The sequence below is a fragment of the Podarcis gaigeae genome (assembly GCF_964106915.1).
Source record: "Podarcis gaigeae genome assembly, chromosome: 7".
Lineage (NCBI taxonomy): Eukaryota > Metazoa > Chordata > Lepidosauria > Squamata > Lacertidae > Podarcis > Podarcis gaigeae.
In genome coordinates this window covers 38225938-38243525 of record NC_139683.1, presented here as the reverse complement: position 1 = coordinate 38243525, position 17588 = coordinate 38225938, and the positions used below count along the sequence as shown (strand labels likewise).

Below are 17588 nucleotides of genomic sequence, written 5' to 3'. Positions count from 1 at the left end.
CTGAGACTGTCCCTGGAGAACAGGAATACTTGGAGGGTTTTTAGCAGTCTTCTGGGAGGATATAAGAAGAATCCTGTTGATGAAGCCAAAGGCCTCTATAGCCCACTGTCCTGTTTCCCGCAGTGTCCATCTAAAGTAGTAGCCATTAACACAACCTGTGCTGGCAAATACCATAGTTTATGTTTCAGAGCTACCTTGTGGTTTATCATGCTCAGGAAAATTGCACGCTCAAGGTCTCACTATACAATGTTATATTAATCACATTGGCTGTGTACCCACACCACATTTCTCTTGCGACAATCCATGAAGCTATTTTTAAAGGGCTTTGCTAATTGCAGCTCTGTGAAGTGTAAGCAACATTCTCCAGGTTTGGGTTAGGGTTAAATATGATTAAAATGTATGGTGTTTATGCAGCCACCAACTCACCCTTTCTTCTGTAATACGTCTTGATTTTGTACGTACCTCATAAAATATTTTGTTTTTCCTTAGGATGGCTTATTACATATATAAATATACATGCCTTTGTTTTGATCCTTACAAAGCCAACCAAAACTTGTAGCTCTTATGACACTGAGGTGGGTTCAGAGCTACACTCCTCTGCACTGTGGCAACTATTGTTCCAGTGCTTGAAGCCTGAAATTCTGATGCTCAGTCCTATGAAAGTATAGGAGCTGATAAGACTGAATTATTGGTATGAAAGAAACCTTTACTCACCATGCCATATCTTTCCATATGTATCTAATACTCAAAGTGGGATTACAGCTCTTCTGCCAGGTAATAGCAGATGCTGAAGGCCAAACCCTGTTATCACTGCCTCTAGACATTCTTTCCACTTTGGTTATTGGGAACCATGCCACAACACCCAGCCATAGCTGTCAAGGTTTCCCTTTTTTAAAGGGAAATTCCCTTATTCCGAATAGGATTCCTCGCAAGAAAAGGGAAAAGTTGACAGCTATGCACCCAGCCATCACATTTTTGTCTTCATTTTTTTTTATATAAATATTTATTCAGGGTTTTTCAAATACAATATAAATAAACAAACAAAGGTATTGCATATCATAGCATATTTTCTTAATTCCTTTGGACTTCCTCGCATCTCCCGCTCCTGCGTTCCAAGTTATAAATATTAAACCAGCAATTTATCACCTTGTCTCCATTCTTTCTAATTTTCCAATATTATCTCTCAAATTTTACAAACAATTTGTTTCACTCCTTAAAAGAAAAATTTAATTTTAGCCTAATCATTGTCTAAAAGTTTGTTTTTTCTTAAATTTAGCTTATCTTCATATAACACTTCATCTGTTTAAGTGGTGCCAAGTTAATTATAATCAAGCATCCTATTTAGCATTCATACAATTTATAATATTTTTGCAAATAGATCTTAAATTTTTTCCAGTCTTCTTCTGTCGTCTCCTCTCCCAGGTCTCGGATTCTGCCAGTCATCTCCGCCAATTCCATGTAGTCTATCAGTTGCATCTGCCATTCTTCCAGTGTGGGTAGATCTTGGGTTTTCCAATGCTTAGCGACGAGTATCCTTGCTGCTGTTCTTGCATACATAAAAAATGTTCGATCCTTCTTTGACACCCCTTGGCCGACAATACCCAAAAGGAAGGCCTCTGGTTTCTTCAGGAAGGTATACTTAAATACCTTTTTCAGTTCATTATATATCATTTCCCAGAAAGCCTTCACTCTAGGGCAAGTCCACCAAAGGTGAAAGAACGTTCCTTCACTTTCCTTACATTTCCAACATTTGTTATCAGACAAGTGGTATATTTTTGCAAGTTTGACTGGGGTCATGTACCATCTATATATCATTTTCATTACATTTTCTTTCAGAGCATTACATGCAGTGAAATTCAGCCCAGTAGTCCACAACCTTTCCCAGTCCTCAAACATAATATTGTACCCAATGTCTTGTGCCCACTTTATCATAGCCAATTTGACCGTTTCATCTTGTGTGTTCCATTTTAACAGCAAGTTATACATTCTTGAAAGTACCTTAGTCTTAGGCTCTAACAATTCCGTTTCTAGCTTCGATTTTTCCACCTGGAATCCTAACTTTTTATCGAGTTTAAAAACTTCTTTAATCTGAGCGTAATGTAACCAATCTCAGACTTTGTCTTTCATTTTCTCCTGACTCTGCAATTTCCAGTTATCCCCATCTTTTTCCAATATTTCCCAATATTTTGGCCATTTGGCCTCCATATTGAGCCTCTTCCGGGCCTTAGCTTCCAATGGTGAGAGCCACCTTGGAGTTTTATTCTCCAATAAGTCTTTGTATTTTGTCCAGACATTAAACACTGCTTTTCTGACAATATGATTCTTGAAAGCCTTGTGAATCTTAACCTTGTCATACCATAAATATGCATGCCAGCCAAACGCATTGTCAAAACCTTCCAAATCTAGTACATCAGTGTCCTCAAGAAGCAGCCAGTCTTTTAACCAGCAGAAAGCTGCTGATTCATAATACAGCTTTAAGTCTGGCAGGGCAAAGCCCCCTCTTTCTTTCGCATCAGTTAATATCTTAAACTTAATTCTGGGCTTTTTGCCCTGCCAGACAAATTTAGAAATATCTCTCTGCCACTTCCGGAAGCACTCTGTTTTATCCACAATCTGTAGTGTTTGAAACAAAAACAACATTTTTGGCAATACATTCATCTTTACAGCAGCGATTCGGCCTAACAAGGAAAGTTTCAGTCTTGTCCAACTTTCTAAGTCTCTCTTAATTTCTGACCAGCATTTCTCATAATTATCCTTAAATAGACTCAGATTTTTTGCTGTTATGTTTACCCCTAGGTATTTAACTTTTTTATCCATGTTTAAATCTGTCTCTTTCTGAAACCGTTCTGACTCTGTAACTGTCAGGTTTTTCCCTAATACCTTAGTTTTCTGCTTATTTAACTTAAATCCCGCTACCCGACCAAACTCTTGAATCAGTTGTAATACTTTTTTCGTGCTAGATTCTGGCTTCTGTAGTGTCAAAACTAGGTCATCTGCAAACAGTTTAAGTTTGTATTGTTTCGCTCCGACCTGAATTCCTTCAACCATCCGGTCCCCTCTAATCATGTTCAAGAGCACCTCCAGGACCGAAATGAATAACAATGGGGAAATAGGACAACCTTGTCGTGTTCCTTTTTCAATTTTGAACTCTTCTGTAATCACACTGTTAACTATCAATTTAGCCTTTTGTTCTGAATAAATTGCGTCTATCCCATTTTCAAAACCCCGCCCCACTCCCATTCCTTCCAAATTTTCCTTCATAAATTTCCAAGAAATGTTGTCAAAGGCCTTCTCCGCATCTATAAAAATTAACACTGCTTTTGTATTGATATTTGTTTGCAAGAGTTCCAAAATATCAATAATATTCCTTGTATTAGCAAACAAATGTCTACCTGGGAGAAAGCCTGCTTGGTCCTTATGAATTACTTCATTTAAAACTTTTTAAAATCTACTTGCTAAAATGTCTGCAAATATTTTGTAATCCACATTTAGAAGGGAGATGGGGCGGTAGTTCTTGAGTTGTGTCTTTTCAGTTTCCGATTTTGGTATCAATGTGATAAAGGCTTCTTTCCACGATTCCGGCACCTTCTTCCACTCCAAAATTTCATTGCTAACCTCCATCAATGGTTGTATCAAATAGTCCTTCAATGTCTTGTAGTACTTGGAGGTAAGCCCATCTGGCCCTGGAGATTTGCCCAGTTGCATGTTCTGAATGGCTTGTTCAATCTCTTGTCGTGTTATTTTACCGTTCAGGATTACTCTATTTTCTTGTGACAATTTTGGTAGTCCATTCTTTTTTAAAAATTGTTTTATCTCAGCCTCATCTTGCGGCCCTTGGGTGTACAATTTTTTAAAATATCTCTGGAAGCACTTTCTAATATCTACAGGGTTCTGAATGTTTCTTCCTTCAATTTCTAAATTTGTAACTATATTTAGTTTTTGTCTCTTCTTCAACTGCCATGCTAGCAGTTTCCCACATTTATTCACAGATTCAAATGTTCTTTGTTTCATTAATTTGACTTTCCACTCTATTTCCTGGTTAATCAGTTTGGAATATTGCGCTTGATAGAGTTTAATTTCTCTTAGAATCGGCTGTGACTTCAGATTTGATCTTAACTTCTCAAATTCTTTAATTTTCTCCAGGATCTTATCTTTTTTCTCATTTTGTAACCTTTTCTTTACCACATTCTGTTGTATCAAGAACCCCCTCATCACAGCCTTACTTGCGTCCCAGATGGTCCTTTTTTCCACTGTAGTGTTCAAATTTATCTCAAAATAGTCCTTCAAAGCTTTTTGGGCCTTCTTGATAACCTCCTGATCTCTAAACAAATTGTCATTCATCCTCCATCTAAAGGAGCCGGTTGGTGATATTGTCATGTCCATCTTTACTGCATTATGGTCGGAGCAGGTCTTTGAGCAGATTTCCACCTTTCTGGTCTTTGGTGCCAGACCTCTAGATATCCATATTTGGTCGATTCTCGTCCATGTCAGTTGGGCTTCAGAAAAGAATGTACCTTCTCTTCCCAAGGGGTTCTTTGTCCTCCAGATGTCAATCAAGTCCATATTGTCAGTCAGTTCAAAAAAAGTCTTAGGTAGTCTTCCATCTTTTGTCAGATTTTGATTTTGTGACTTATCCATGTTAGTTGATACCACGCCGTTCATATCTCCCATCATAATGATGTTGTCATAGTCCAGATAGTCCAGGACGCTCTCATGCAATTTCTTGTAAAATTCTGATTTCCCCTCATTTGGTGCGTAAATTCCTAATATCAAAAACTTCTCTCCTTGATATTGTATCTCAATTGCCAAAATTCTTCCTTGTTCATCTTTAAATAGAAGTTTAGGTGATAGGCTCTCCTTTGCATAGATCACCACTCCTCTCTTCTTCACTCGATCTGAAGAAATAAATTCTTGGCCTAGTCTTTTATTTATTAGCACTTTCTTATGGAGCCTAGTCACGTGTGTTTCTTGCAAACAAATAATGTCCAATTGTTCTCTTTTCAATATATAAAATATCCTCCTTTTTTCCGGGGAGTTGCACCCATTAATATTCCAACTCAACAGTTGCAGAGACATCCTGAACAATTCTGTTATTTCTCTAGGGGTGGTATCTTTTTCTCTGGGTCCCCAGGTTCCAAGGGTTGAGGTACAGCAGGTGCTCCAGGCCCTAAAGGTGTTTCAATTCCTTTCTGAAGGTCTTCTCCGTAAGCGATCAGAAATTTATCTCTATCTTCAAGTGTTTTGATTTTAACCTTCTTCCCTCTGAAGGTAAAGGATAATCCCTGAGGAAATTCCCACCTAAAGATGATTGAGTTGCTCCTTAGTAGTCTAACCAGTTCAAGATAGGTGGATCTAAGGTCAAGCAGCTGTTTCGGGATATCTTTGTAAATTTCAGCTCTTCTGTCCAAAATGTCCAGTGACTTTTCGTAGTGTAGGCCCAATATCTTGTCCCTTTCCTCCTTCGATCTCAAAGTTATCAAACAGTCTCTGGGCTTATCTTTCTTTGCAGATTTTCCAAGTCTGAAAGCCGACACAATTTTAAAGTCCTTTTCTTCCTGTACAGGCCAGAACTTGGAAAATTATTTAGTCAGGAACTCAATTAAATTTCCTTCTTCAACTTCTGGTATTGACCTTAACCTTAGGTTAGTTTCCCGATTCCGCAGTTCTATCATGGACAGATACATCTGTTGTTCTCCAACTTGTTTATAGAATGGTTTTACCTCTTGTTCTAGATTTTCAACTTTTTGGCTGGTTGCCTCAGCCAGTTTACGATTTTCTAGGGTGGCCTCAATTAACTGCCCAATTGCTTGTACGTTCTGTGCCACCTGCCCAGTTATTTTATTTAAACATGCTGTATTTTGATCAATTTTGGCTGTTTGTTCATCCGCTTTCTTGTCCAAAGATTCCACTCTCTTGTCCAGAGATTCCAATTTTTCATAAATTTTCTCTAAAATTGAGGCAGTTGCTCCTGAGGCCATATCTTCCAACTGTGGCTGCTCAGTTTCTTCTTCCCCTGCCAACGGCGGAGTAGATACAATTTCTTCTTCCCCTGCCAATGGCAGAGTAGGTACAGATGATCTGCGTGTCTGTAAGGCTGAGGTTAAGGTTGTTTGTCTAGTTCTTGCTCCTCTTTTTCTTGTGCCACTCATTCCAATTTTATCTTAGAGTCAAGGTCAAACTAAGTTGTTCCCATGAGAACAGCCCAAGAGCAAACAGTCAAATAGGAGGAAAGGAAAGAGAAAGTAAAATAATGTCACTGCTGTAAGTCCAAAATCCTCTAGAGGGAGCTTAAAATGTCTTGAGGGAAGAAGTCAAATCCAGAAAAGATCAATAAAGTCAAATTTAATGTCCAGAGACCTTCAGTAACTAGGATTTTGCAGAGTTGGTATTGATAACATTACATTGTTTCTGGCGAAAGTCAACTGTTGTTTCAAAGTAGCAGGTCCAAAAACCCTCAGGCTGCTACCAGTTCAGATACAGAATATCCAAGTCTGTAAACTGACAGTTCTATTGTTCAGGCAGCCCAAGCACCCGGGCTTCTTAATCAAAATTGTAATTCCCAAATAAGAAGATTAACACAGTCCAGATCAACAGTGGCTCATATAAGTAAATTAGGTCCTTATTTTACTTTTAAGCGGCTTCAGTTGATGCTCAATTCAGTTAAATTAAAGCCTTTTAAACGACTCCACACCTCCAGCTCTTTTGCTTTAAAGTTTAAGTAGCAGCGGAAGACCGACTTCCTGTTTAGATCTCTCCGCTTTTAGCTCAATTTTCCACAAGATTAAGTTCAAATTGTAAGGTTCCTTTCTTACTCACGGGTTGTAGTTTTGCAGTTTCGAATTTTTTTCAAGAAGAAAGGTCAGCGCTCACCGACAGCAGCTGCGCGGCTTCGCTCCGCAGAGTAGCGATTGACTCACAGCGCCACGACCCCCTCCACGTTCAGAGGCTCCTTACGGGGTCTCCTCTTCGTTTCAAGGGCCGCTTCTGGCACCCGCCGAGTCCCACGTCCCCAGGCTCTTGCTGCCTGGGGTTTTTCGATGCAGGTCTCCGCTTTGCCGTAGCAGACGACCCGTTTCCGCGGAGCTTCCTCCTCACAGCGCAAGGAGGACCGCCATTGCCGTTCGCGCCGCCTCCGGAAGTCCCACATTTTTGTCTTCAAATTACTAAGTCATCTGAAGACCCATTAGCTTTACATAGCTGAATTGCATATTTCTGATTCTACTCTATTTTCACTACATCTTGCAATTAAATAGTATATAGAATAGACCCAAAAAATGTGGGTGGTTTTTTTGGGAAGGGAGACCTGAAATCACAGCTGTTTTGATTCCAATAAGACTTTTGTGCCTATAATAGCCACATGATACGGAATAATTAAATTTCTGTTTCTCAGAGTTGTAATATATGAAAAAGCTGTAAGTGATTAATTTCCTCTTCCCACATAGCTATGCAAAGGTAAGTGTCACTGTTGGGGTTTATCTTAGATATCTCACTGCTTCCACCAAGATTTTGGTGAGTCTTACGTCAGACTGGATCCTTTCCACACGCCCTTGCCAGGAATTAGGAAGACCTCATCCCTGGTATTGTTGTTGTTTAGTCGTTTAGTCGTGTCCGACTCTTCGTGACCCCATGGACCAGAGAACACCAGGCACCTCTGTCCTCCACTGCCTCCCGCAGTTTGGTCAAACTCATGCTGGTAACCTCGAAAACACTATCCAACCATCTCGTCCTCTGCCGTCCCCTTCTCCTTGTGCCCTCCATCTTTCCCAACATCAGGGTCTTCTCCAGGGAGTCTTCTCTTCTCATGAGGTGGCCAAAGTACTGGTATTAGAAGAATCCCTGGTATTAGAAGAATGATAAATTGCAGATGGGGTACTGTTGTACAAACTTGTGTGTATTTGAGGCTACATCCAATGCTCTCCCACTGCTTTTTTTGGAGAGCAGTGTACATATGGCATTAGCCACCATCCATCTCTATCCTGTTCTGTCTTCTGAAATACTGTGTTGATTAGTTTCCCCCTAAACCAGTCTCAACCCTGGTTGAAATTTTCATACTACTCTAAAATGTGACTTCCTAAAATCCTGTGGTGAGACCAGGAAAGCTTGTTGAATCTCCAGCGGTGCCTTATACAAGCTCCACTTCGGGGCAGTGTGAGCTCTGAAGACTTTGGGCTGTCACAATTTGGATAATGGGCCATGGCACTAGAGGGAGAGATCAGCTCATTGCCACACAGCCTCTAATACTCTCACCGGAGTGACAAAACTTCCCGAATTAAATCTAAATAAGAAGATAGAATTCAAAGAATTAGTGGGGAATCTTTGGGAAAGAGTCTGGGAGTGAAAAAAGGGAGTCCACTCCAGATCTGGTAAAATCTGGGGAGAAAAATTGGACTGCAAAGAAATGGGTACAATTAAATGGGTACAGTTTAAACAACTCAAATTACAATTATGGAATGTAAACAATGATACTCCCCTTTTAGTACAGTGGGACCTCGGGTTACATACGCTTCAGGTTACATACTCCGCTAACCCAGAAATTGTACCTCGGGTTAAGAACTTTGCTTCAGGATGAGAACAGAAATCGTGTGGCAACGGCACAGCAGCAGCAGCAGGCCGCATTAGCTAAAGTGGTGCTTCAGGTTAAGAACAGTTTCAGGTTAAGAACGGACCTCCGGAATGAATTAAGTACTTAACCTGAGGTACTACTGTATTTGAAACCCAACCTCTAAATGAAAGATAACAGTGGATCTAAATGTACTCCCAAAGTATACAAATTAAAACCAATTAAACAAGACGGAAAGAAAGAAATAGCAACCTCGTGCTATCAAATAGCGGGGGCTTTCGAAAACTTGGGTGCCAAAGGAAATAAGATTTTAATCACAAACCAGACTTGTGAGTGTGGCCAGGAGGACTGGATAATCGGTTTCCTGTGTCCTGTTCTGTTTCTCCATATGGGAAGATATTTTGTGTGTGGTTGTGTTTTCCAAAGTCGTCCTTGGGCAATGCTGTGCTGATAGAGCGGTTTAGGGATTAAGTCAGGAGCTTTGTTGCCCAATAATTGAACTAACAAGACTTAATGGATTCAGATGGTTTCCAGAGAATGGTAGGGGATGCTCTATCCCATGTTGATGGCCTTTCAGCTGATTCCCTGGTGGCCTGCTGGAATGCGGAGTTAACCAGGGCTATTGATTATTTGGCTTTGAAGTGCCCTCTCCGATTGCATGGAGCCCAGACAGGCCTGTGGTTTTCCACAGATCTGAGGGCAATGAAACAATCATTGAGACAGCTAGAGCACCAGTGGCAGATAACTCATTCTGATGCTGACTGAACACGGGTTAGAGCTCAATGTCGAGCCTACCAAGTGGTGGTAGTGACGGCGAAGAAGACTTTCTTCACTGCCTCTATTGCATCTGCAGAAAACAGCAGCAGGAGACTTTTTCAGGTGGTTCGCAATTTAGTGGAACCACCTGCTACATCGGGGCCCAGTACGGCCACATGATCTCCTGCAATGATTTTGCAAAGTTTTTTGCAGATAAAGTCACTCAGATTTGGGAAGAGGTAGACTCTACCATGGGAGCAGGGCCGGGGCGGGAGAGGGCTAGAGTCCTGTCTAGTCAAGTTATGTGGGATCAATTCTAATCTGTTACCTCCGAGGATGTGGACAGGCTGCTTGGAAGAGTGAAACTAACCACCTGTCTCCTTGATCCTTATAAAAGCTAGTTGGGAAGGGCTGAGTGATGGGCTTTGTGGGGTGGTGAATGCTTCTCTATGTGAGGGAGCCTTCCCAGACCTGCTGAAAGAGGCGGTTATCAAACCGCTTCTTAAAAAAACATATTTAGATGGCCAACTATCACCCAGTCTCAAATCTTCCATTCTTGGGCAAGGTGATTGAGCGGGTGGTTGCTGAACAGCTCCAGGCATGCCTGGAAGAAGCGGACCATTTGGATCCCTTCCAGTCGGGATTCAGGCCTCATCATGGGACTGAAACTGCCTTGGTTGCACTGGTCGATGATCTCCGGCGGGCTAGGGACAAAGGTGAGAGCTGTTTCCTAGTTCTACTTGATCTCTCAGCGGCTTTTGCCACCGTCAACCATAACATCCTTCTGGACGGTCTAGAGGGACTGTGGGCACTGTTATACAGTGGTTCCACTCCTTCCTCCTGGGCCGTGTTCAGAAAGTGGGGGGGGATGAGTGTTCAGACCGCTGGGCTCTCACTTGTGGGGTGCCTCAGGGTTCTTTCCTCTCCCCCATGCTTTTCAACATCTACATGCAGCCACTGAGAGAGATCATCAGGGGGTTTGGGCTGGGTGTTCATCAGTATGCGAATGATACCCAGCTCTAACTCTCTTTCAAACTGGAACCAGTGAAGGCAGGGTAGGTCCTGTGTGAGTGTCTGGAGGCGGTTGGAGGATGGATGGCGGCTAACAGATTGAGGTTGAATCCTGACAAGACAGAAGTACTGTTTTGGGGGGCTAGGAGGCCCGCAGGTGTGGAAGACTCCCTGGTCCTGCAAGAGTAACTGTGCCCCTGAAGAACCAGGTGTGCAGCCTGGGAGTCATTCTGGACTCACAGCTGTCCATGGAGGCACAGGTCAATTCTGTGTCCAGGGCAGGCTGAGACCCTACCAGCCCGCGAACTATCTTCTAAAAGTTTGGCAGTTATTTTTCTCTTTGACATCTGGTGGGAGGGCGTTCCACAGGGTGGGCGCCACTACCGAGAAGGCCCTCTGTCTGGTTCCCCGTAACCTCACTTCTCACAATGAGGGAACCGCCAGAAGGCCCTTGGCGCTGGATCTCAGTGTCTGGGCCGAACGAAGGGAGTGAAGACGCTCCTTCAGGTATACAGGACTGAGGCCGTTTAGGGCTTTAAAGGTCAGCACCAACACTTTGAATAGTGCTCGGAAGCATACTGGGAGCCAATGCAGATCTCTCAGGGCCGGTATTATGTGGTTCCGGCGGCCACTCCAAGTCACCAGTCTAGGTGCCACATTCTGAATTAATTGCAGTTTCCAGGTCACCTTCAAAGGTAGTCCCACGTAGAGTGCATTGCAGTAGTCCAAGCGGGAGATAACGAGAGCATGCACCACTCTGGTGAGACAGTCTGGGGGCAGGTAGGGTCTTAGTCTGTGTACAAGGTGGAGCTGGTAGACAGCTGCCCAGGACACAGAATTAACCTGCGCCTCCATGGACAGCTGTGAGTCCAAAATGACTCCCAGGCTGCACACCTGGTCCTTCAGGGGCACAGTTACCCCATTCAGAACCAGGGAATCCCCCACACCTGCCCACCCCCTGTCCCCCAAAAGCAGTATTTCTGCCTTGTCAGGATTCAACCTCAATCTGTTAGCCACCATCCATCCTCCAACTGCCTTGAGGCACTCACACAGGACCTTCACCGCCTTCACTGGTTCTGATTTAAGGGAGAGGTAGAGCTGGGTGTCATCTGCATACTGATGAACACCCAGCCCAAACCCCCTGATGATCTCTCCCAGTGGCTTCATATAGATATTAAAAAGCATGGTGGAGAGGGCGGAACCCTGAAGCACCCCACAAGTGAGAGCCCTGGGGTCTGAATACTCATCCCCCAACACCACTTTCTGGACACAGCCCAGGAGAAAGGAGCAGAACCACTATATAACAGTGCCCCCAGCTCCCAGCCCCTCTAGACAGTCCAGAAGGATGTTATGGTCGATGTTGTCAAAGGCTGCCGAGAAATCCAGCAGAACTAGGAAATAGCTCTCCCCTTTGTCCCTAGCCCGCCGGAGATCATCAACCAGCGTGACCAAGGCAGTTTCAGTTCCATGATGAGGCCTGAATCCTGATTGGAAGGGATCCAAATGGTCCGCATTCTCCAAGCGTGCGTGGAGTTGTTCAGCAACCACCCACTCAGTCGCCTTGCCTAAGAATGGTAGATTTGAGACTGGGCGATAGTTGGCCATGTTGGCTGGGTCTAAAGATGTTTTTTAAGAAGCGGTTTAATGACCGCCCCTTTCAGCGGGTCTGGGAAGGCTCCCTCATGGAGGGAAGCATTCACCACCCCACAGAGCCCATCGCCCAGTCCCTCCTGGCTCGCTTTTATTAGCCAGGATGGGCAAGGATCAAGGAGACAGGTGGTCAGTTTCACTTGTCCAAGCAGCCTGTCCACATCCTAGCACATCCTGTCCACAACTCTAGCACAATCATTGCAGGAGATCTTGGGGTCCCTACCAGGCCCCAGTGGTGCAGGTGGTTCCAATAGATTGCGAACCAATAGATTGCGAACGGACCATCCAAATCGGTCCCACCTCCCTGCAGAGGGGAAGGGTCGCTGAGAAGTTCAGTTGCACCAGGAAGTGATCTGACCTTGGCACTTCTTTTGTTTCGCTTTTAGTTAGTGTCAGATCACCAACATCGGTAGAGGTAAACACCAAGTCTAAGGCGTGTCCGTGGCTATGAGTTGGGCCAAACTTATTCAGGGACAGCCCCATAGAGGCCATGCTTTCCACGAAGTCTCAAGCAACCCTTTGTAAGGTCGTGTCGGCATGGATGTTAAAATCCCCCAGGACAACCAAACTAAGTGTCTCCAGGAGCATATCCACCACAGCCTGAAGCAGCTCAGGCAGGGAATCCTTGGTGCAGTGGGGAGGTCAATACATCAACAGGAATCCTGTACTGCCCCTATTGCTCAACTTCCAGAACATGCACTCAGAAAACTGGGTCTTTCCAATAGGATGCCTGGTGCAAACTAATGACTTCCTAAAAATCACTGCAACCCCCCCTCCCTGCCCACATGACCTGGGTTGCTGTGTGTAAGAGAAACCTGGTGGGCAAGCAGTGACAAGGACAGGCCCATCTGCTTCATCCAACCAGGTCTCTGTCACACATGCTAGGTCAAATCCTCCATCCACAATCAGGTCGTGGATGGCAGTGGTTTTATTCATCATTGACCTGGCATTGCACAGCAACACTTTCAGGTCATGTGGGTTTCCCTTGCTGATTCCAGTATCCTTCCGGTCAGGACCAGACCTGGAGGCAGGGATAGTCCTCAAACAACAACTAAGCCTGCCTCCTCGGTAATGATATGGTCTGGTCTTAGCATAACTCCTCCTCCTGCCAATGATCACTGAGATCAGGTATTCCAATACATCCCCCCCTGTGGAACTTTGGACTGTCCTGAATACCGCCATTTGATAGCCACACCCCAAACCAAAAGTCTCATTTGTATGCATTTTGGCTTGCCTACTGCTGAAAGTGACCTTGAGGTGATTGATATCATCATTTATCAATTTTAGACCCTTAAGAAGTAGCCCTCTGCGTAGTTCCTTCCTTATTTCAGATATTGTGATATATCAATATATTGCCATGTTTAGCTGGTGATATATTGCAATATTGAAAACCAGTTATCTCCCAGCACTAGTGGGAGACCAAGGTTCAAACCCCCACTCAGCCATGAAGTTCACTGGGTGTTACTGTCCTATGCATGCCTAAACTTAAGTCCCACTGTGGGTATAAGTGCAATATACTCTGAAGAAAAAGCAAAGCTAATTGTAAATAATGTGAAAACAAAAAAAATTCCTTCCAGTAGCACCTTAAAGACCAACTAAGTCAGTTCTTGGTATGAGCTTTCGTGTGCATGTACACTTCTTCAGATACACACACTTCTTCAGATACACACTTCAGATAAATAATGTGGTTACGGAAGAATTTAAGATAGAAAAAGGGACATGTCAGGGGTGCCCAATCTCCCCACTACTTTTTATATCAGTCCTGGAGGTTTTGCTGATTAGAAGGGATCAGCTGGTTAAAGGGGTACAGGTCGGAGCTAAACAGTACAAATTGAGAGCATTTGCAGATGATCTGGTACTTACATTACAAGAGCCAGAATCTAGTACTAAAAGGGTCTTAGAATTAATTCAAGAGTTTGGTCAAGTGGCAGGATTTAAATTGAATAAGTAAAAAACTAAGGTATTAGAGAAAAACTTAACAGCTATTGAAAAAGAGAGGTTTCAGAATGAGACAGGTTTAACTGTGGTCAAGAAAGTGAAATATTTGGGGATAAATATGACAGCAAAAATGTGAATTTATTTAAAGATAACTATGAGAAATGTTGGACAGAAGTGAAAAAAGATCTAGAAATCTGGTCAAATTTGAAGCTTTCTTTGTCTGGTCGAATTGCGGTTATAAAGATGAATGTATTGCCTAGAATGTTGTTTTTGTTCCAAACATTGCAAATTGTGGACAAGATGGACTGTTTCATGAAGTGGCAGAAAGATATTTCTAAATTTGTCTGGCAGGGCAAGAAACCCAGAATAAAATTTAAGATTTTAACTGATGCAAAGGAAAGGGGGGAATTTGCCCTGCCAGACTTAAAACTTTACTATGAATCAGCAGCTTTCTGCTGGTTGAAGGACTGGCTGCTTCTTGAGAACACAGACATTTTGGACTTAGAAGGTTTTAACAATATTTTTGGGTGGCATGCATATTTATGGTATGACAAGGTTAAAGCTCATAAAGCTTTTAAAAATCATATTGTCAGGAAAGCATTATATAATGTCTGGATTAAATATAAAAACTTGCTGGAAAACAAAACCCCAAGGTGGCTGTCGCCAATGGAGGCAAAGGCTGTGAAAAGGCTCAATATGGAGTCCAAATGGCCGAAATATTGGGAAATTTTGGAACAAGAAGGGGACAAACTGAAATTGCAGAGTTTTGAGAAATTAAAAGATAAAGTGCGAGACTGGCTTCATTATTATCAAATAATGGAGGTTTACAAGTTGGACAGGAAAATTGGCTTCCAGGTGGAAAAATCAAAATTGGAAACAGATTAGAACCCAATACTAAGAATTTGTCAAAAATGTATAACTTGCTGTTGAAATGGAATACGCAGGATGAAACGGTGAAATCAGCCATGATTAAGTGGGCACAGGATATTGGTCATAACATTATGTTTGCTGACTGGGAAAAGTTGTGGACCACCGGTATGAAATTTACGGCATGTAATGCCCTAAGAGAGAATATTGTGAAAATGATTTATAGGTGGTACATGACCCCAGTCAAGCTTGCAAAAATTTACCATTTATCTGATAATAAATGTTGGAAATGTAAAGAGACTGAAGGTACATTCTTTCACCTTTGGTGGACATGCCCAAAGATTAAGGCTTTCTGGGAAATGATATATAATGAAATGAAAAAGGTATTTAAATATACCTTCCTGAAGAAACCAGAGGCCTTGCTCCTGGGTATGGTCGGCCAATTGGTGTTAAAGAAGGATAGAACATTCTTTATGTATGCTACAACAGCTGCAAGAATACTCATCGCAAAGTATTGGAAGACACAAGATCTACCCACCTTGGAAGAATGGCAGATGAAGGTGATAGACTATATGGGACTGGCAGAAATGACTGACAGAATCCGAGACCAGGGAAGAGAGACAGCGGAAGAAGATTGGAAGAAATTTAAGGACTATCTTAGGAAACATTGCAAAATCAATGAATGCTAGAATGACGTTGGTTTAAAAATTAAGTGGTTTCCAGCAGTAATGGTTTAAGTAAATAGAAAAGAAAGGTTAAAAACTAAATGGAAAATAAGGGAGAGGATTTGCTGAATTAATAATTAGAAATTGGAATACAGAAAGGGGAGGTATGAGGAAGTCGGGGAAGTAAGGTATAAGAAAATAAGGGAATGAAATTATACTTGTTTTTTGTTTGTGTTTGTTTGTATTGTTGTTTTGTATTGTTTTTATAAAAAAAATTGAAACTTTAATAAATATCTATTAAAAAAAAAACTTAAGTCCCACTGTGCTCCCTGTATGACCTGCTTTGCTATGCCTGCCATTGTAGGGATGCGGGTGTCGCTGTGGTCTAAACCACTGAGCCACTTGGTCTTGCTGATTGGAAGGACAGCAGTTCGATTCTGCGCAACGGAGTGAACTCCAGATGTTCTGTCCCAGCTTCTCCCAACCTAGCACTTTGAAAGCATACCAGCGCAAGTAGATAAATAGATACCACTGTGGTGGGAAGGTAAATGGCATTTCCATGCACCCTGGTTTCTGTCACGGTGTTCCATTGCAGAAAAGTGATATAATCTTGCTGGCCACATGACCTGGAAAGCTCTGTGGACAAATGCCAGCTCCCTCGGCCTGAAAAGTGAGATGAGAGCCACAACCCCATAGTCTCCTTTCACTGGACTTAACTGCCCAGGGATCATTACCTTCTTTTCTTTTTTACAATCCTCAAAATACCACAAATTGCAAAAGGAGCCAAATAAATTCTCTACGCTAAGTTGTCCACACATTTATAAAGATACAGGTATTGACAAACTACCCCCTCTAAGTAAAAGAGTTTTAGTTTTTACTTTTGCTAGAATGAAACTGCAGCCACATTTCTTCCAGACTGCTTCTCCACTTGATTCCTTCTGTGTTTTAAAATAATTTGTCCTTTGTAGACAGCATTCATTCCATCTTCAGCTAGATCTCCCATCTTGGCTTCATTTGCTTTACAATCTTAGGGTTTTTTAAAATATGCCAAACATATCATTGTGGTGACCATAACATAGGTTTAAGGTGCCATTTGACTCTGATCTGAGCTTTTATATCTACATTTCTGATCTTGTCCACTGAATTGCTGTGGTGGCAGCCACCATTTGAGCATTTGACAATTCTTCTCAGTTACATAGAGAATGAAATATATGGTTGTAACAGAGGATGTCTTTCACTTAACAATACAGCCTCCCCGTGCAATTCTGTAACTACTAAAAGAGAAACGGGCGGCACTGTGGTCTAAACCACTGAGCCTAGGGCTTGCCGATCAGAAGGTCGTGGTTCAAATCCCCATGATGGGGTGAGCTCCTTTTGCTCAGTCCCAGCTCCTGCCAACCTAGCAGATCGAAAGTATGTCAAAGTGCAAGTAGATAAATAGGTACCACTCTGGCAGGAAGGTAAATGGTGTTTCCGTGTGCTGCTCTGGTTACACCAGAAGCAGCTTAGTTATGCTGGCCACATGACCCAGAAAAACTTTCTGTGGACAAAAGTCAGCTCCCTCGGCCAGTAAAGTAAGATGAACACCGCACCCCAGAGTCGCTCGAGACTGGACTGTTAGGGGTCCTTTGCCTTTACCTTTTTTTAACTACTAAAAAGAAAGCAGTTGGGACTTATTTGTGGAGGTGGAAGGGCTTGAGGATGAAGACTAGAAGACATCAGGCCCAGTCACTTCAGACACTAGAAACAATGTGGTCCAAACAAACATTAATGGTAATCAAAACTGGAAGTTCAAACATTAAATTCCTCTTTTGGGAAGTGCCTCTCCCATGGAGAAACATGAGAACTGCACCCAGCCACAGGAAAATTATAGGGTGACAGAAATCCAGACTCCATTGCTGGAAATAAGAACAGATAAGAAGCAAAACATGCCTTTTGCAAACATAAAATAAATGTCACTGTTTTAATACAGCAGATTTTTAGGCATTGCTCTTTCAGGTGTAACATTATTTTGGGTTTCAATTAAACACCCATCTTCCCATTATACTCTTTGATTCTGGCTCTACCAGTGTAATTCCCAAAAAGGGGCATTCTGGGAATCTTGCAGGATAGGTCAAGACAGCACTTGTATGTCTTTCAAA

At 42.5% G+C, this 17588-nt stretch overlaps 1 protein-coding gene across 3 annotated transcripts in view; it reads right to left on the bottom strand.

Annotated features, from left to right (window-relative positions):
- Positions 1-17588, bottom strand: part of LOC310848639 (DGAT1/2-independent enzyme synthesizing storage lipids-like) — a 62671-nt gene that overhangs the window by 21407 nt on the left and 23676 nt on the right. The window lies entirely within an intron of this gene.